We start from the raw sequence: 3,439 nt of genomic DNA, 5'->3' as shown, positions 1-3,439 counted from the left end.
CTTAAAACGTCACCGTTTCAAACATTTATATATATATACTAAACTTTGCCGTAAAACCTTCATTTGGCCGATTATTTCCTTAAAAAAGGTTTCAAAAATCCTTTTTTCTCTAAATACTTTCAATCGCCCCTCTCTCTTTAGCCGATCTGTGGGCTACAGTGGTGCCAAATGTGCCTCCATCCTCCGTCGAGGCTTTAGTCGGATCCTTAGGGATTCGTTTGCCCTTGGACGGAGAAGCAACCACCGATTAGATCGGTGCCAATCGACAGGTAAGAGATCTTGCCTTTTTGTTTTGTATATTAGTATAATAGATAAAAAATAAATAAGAAATAAAAGAGGAAAATAAAAGAGAAAAACAGTGAATGAACCACCTTTTAGTAATTTTTACTTTTGTTTCAATTGATGTTTTCGAATTCAAAAATCTCCGTAGAAAATCACAATCGGGTCTCGGGCCTTTTATAGCCGAGAATACAAGTCAGTATTTTACTATTGTTTAATCACTGTTCATACTGCTCTATTTTGCTGTTTCTCTCTATTGTTTCCTTTTTTGCTTTTGTTTCTTTGCCGCCTTTTTTATTCTGTTTCTGTTCTTCTTTTCTTACAGGCAAAGTCAACGAGGCAAGAGCTGCTATTTTGGTGCAAGCAGTGTTAGAGGTGGTGGTTTTTGAGCGACAAGCGCGCTGACCCAGCATGTGGAGGCAGCGACGCACAAGGAAACCCTAAGGTTAGGGTTTGGGTTAATTTTTGGGCCACTAGGCCTTCAATTTGTTTTTTTACTGTGATTTTAATTGGTTTTATTTGTTTTTGTTTTTGTCTGATTTGGGCTTGTTGGGCCCGAACAAATTTGGCCCGTTATAGCTGCCTCTTTTTGCTCGTTGTCGTGTAACGAGAATGGAGCAAAGACCTTAAAAAGGGCCAATTTTACCTGGACCTACTGAGTCTCGACTTCTTTTGGTGCTTCTTTTCTTCAAGTAGCCTCATTCCATCCTATTGCATCTTCAAGGGATATGAGATTTGTGGTTTCAGTTTGCTCCGCTACAACTTCAGGGAGATAAGACTTGTAACTTCAACCTGCCCCATTGCAATTTTAGGGAGATAAAGTTTGTGGCTTCAATCTGCTCCACTGCAACTTCAAGGAGATAAGATTCATCATGGTAGATTTGATTCGACCTACTGCAACTTCAGAGGTATAAGATTTATAACTTTAATCTGCTCTACTGTAACTTCAGGGAAATAAGACCTTACTATCTTCAACCTGCTCCACTGTAATTTCAGGGAGATAAGGTTTGTAGCTTCAATCTGCTCCACTGCAACTTTAGGGAGATAAGATTGATGTCTTCAGTCTGCTCCACTGCAACTTTAGGGAGATAAGACTAGTATCTTCAATTTGCTCCACTGTAACTTCAGGGAGATAAGGTTTGTAACTTCAGTAGGCTCCGCTGCAACTTCAGGTAGATAATGTTTAGTGGCTTCAATCGCTCCAATGCCATTTCAGGGAGAAGAGATTTTTAGTTCCGATCTACTCCGCTGAAACTTTAAGGAGATAAGAATTGTGGCTTCGAGTCGCTCCAATTCCATTTTAGGGAGAAGAGATTTGTAGCTTCGATCTACTCTGCTGGAACTTCAAGGAGATAAGAATTATGGCTTTGAGTCGCTTTAATGCCATTTCAGGGAGAAGAGATTTGTAGCTTCGATCTACTCCGCTGAAACTTCAAGGAGATAAGAATTGTGGCTTCGACCTGCTCCACTGCTGCTTAATAGGACGGTGGCTTAAATATGCTCCACTATTGCTTAGAGAGACAAGATTTTCCATATTCGATCTGCTCCACTACTGCTTAGGGAGACAAGATCTGCAATCTTCAGCCTACTCCACTACTACTTAGGGAGATAAGATTTGTGAATTCACCGATGTTGGTACACCATCCTTTAGGGATATGATCTATAGCATCGATTTTATGGGCATTTTTATGCCAAATGGCTAGGATGTCATGATCATAATTAATCAAATGCCCCTAACTAGATGTATATGAATGATGTTTGCATGAATGCAAAAATGCTAATTTAGTATGGTTCTTTTAATGCTTATGTTGGCATTATTCGTCGTTCGTCGAGGTTTTATCATTGACGTATTATTCAGTTCTTTTTCTTCAGCTAGTATCTTTGATAGAAAACCCGAAGAATAAACATAATTCAGGGCTATTCTTTCCCCGACGTTTTCAACCTTTGAAGTTGGGTTAGTTCTAACTAATTGGTCTAGTTTCAGGTCCTTGCACTATTTAGAAGTATTTCAGAGTAATATGTAGAACTCCTTTTTTTGAATATCATTAGTCCGTTAATCATCATTTCAATGAAAAATGCTTGAACAAGATTATCGCAATGGATAAGATGAAACTTTATTTAGAGCAAAACTCGAAATGAATAAGATAATCAAGATAGCAAATTTTGCTAAGATACAAAATGAGTAAAATGAAAATAGACGCCCTAGATATCGTAGCATGAGCTTCTCTGCACAGAACTTCGAGGACCCTTTGAACTTGATATGTGTTTAGAAGACCAAGAATACTTTGTTAATGCCTCTAGAGAAGGCCTTCTTCACCACATAAGGTCCCTCCCAATTTGGCATCCATTTTCCTCTAAAGTCCTTTTGTATGGGGAGGATCTTTTTCAGAACAAGATCTCCTTCATGGAATTCTCTAGGACAGACCTTCTTATTATAAGCCCGCATTATTTGCTTTTGGTACATTTGACCATAACGAATAGCTTTTAGCCTCTTTTCTTCAATTAAGTTCAGCTGATCGTATCGAGACTGGATCCATTCTGCTTCATCTAACTTTAGTTTTGACAGCACTCGTAGAGAGGGAATTTTAACCTTAATAGGTAGAACCACTTCCATTCCATAAACCAAAGAGAAAGGCGGTAGAAGTTCTGACTGACGTTTGGTTGGCGTAGAGGGCGAATGGTAATTTCTCATGCCAATCTTTATAAGTCTCAGTCATTTTTCCCACGATCTTCTTGATGTTCTTATTTACTGCTTTTACTGCGCCATTTATTTTTAGGCGATATAGTGACGAGTTATGGTGTTTGATCTTGAATTGGCTACAAACCTTCGCTATCATGCTGTTGTTTAAGTTCAGTGCATTGTCTGATATGATCCTCTCAGGTATCCCATATCGACATATGATCTCTTTCTTTAAAAACTTGCTAACTGTCGATTTCATGACGTTGGAGTAAGAAGTGGCCTCTACCCACTTAGTAAAGTAATCGATGACTACAAAGATGAATCGGTGCCCGTTAGATGCTTTTGGTGAGATCGGCCCAATGACATCCATGCCCCACATAGAAAAAGGCCATAGAGAAGTCATGACATGAAGAGGTGAAGACGGTACATGAATCTTATCTCCATAAATTTGGCATTTATAGCATTTCTGGGCATAGTTGA

The sequence above is a fragment of the Gossypium hirsutum genome, chromosome A01 (genome assembly GCF_007990345.1).
Source record: "Gossypium hirsutum isolate 1008001.06 chromosome A01, Gossypium_hirsutum_v2.1, whole genome shotgun sequence".
In the NCBI taxonomy this organism is placed as follows: domain Eukaryota; kingdom Viridiplantae; phylum Streptophyta; class Magnoliopsida; order Malvales; family Malvaceae; genus Gossypium; species Gossypium hirsutum.
Note: the sequence above shows the minus strand (reverse complement) of the source record.